This window comes from Borostomias antarcticus (genome assembly GCF_949987555.1).
Source record: "Borostomias antarcticus genome assembly, chromosome: 13".
NCBI classification, from domain to species: domain Eukaryota; kingdom Metazoa; phylum Chordata; class Actinopteri; order Stomiiformes; family Stomiidae; genus Borostomias; species Borostomias antarcticus.
The window spans coordinates 15,419,051-15,419,408 of record NC_140246.1 but is presented as its reverse complement, the minus strand read 5'-3'; positions in this window follow the sequence as shown (position 1 = coordinate 15,419,408).

Here is a 358-nt window from a genome sequence, read left to right as displayed (position 1 = left end):
GCTAGTCTAGATAGAGTTACAGTAGACAGCTCAGTGTAGCTAGTCTAGATAGAGCTACAGTAGACAGCTCAGTGTAGCTAGTCTAGGTAGACAGTTACAGTAGACAGCTCAGTGTAGCTAGTCTAGGTAGACAGTTACAGTAGACGGCTCAGTGTAGCTAGTCTAGGTAGACAGCTACAGTAGACAGCTCATTGTAGCTAGTCTAGATAGAGTTACAGTAGACAGCTCAGTGTAGCTAGTCTAGGTAGAGTTACAGTAGACAGCTCAGTGTAGCTAGTCTAGATAGAGCTACAGTAGACAGCTCAGTGTAGCTAGTCTAGGTAGACAGTTACAGTAGACAGCTCAGTGTAGCTAGTCT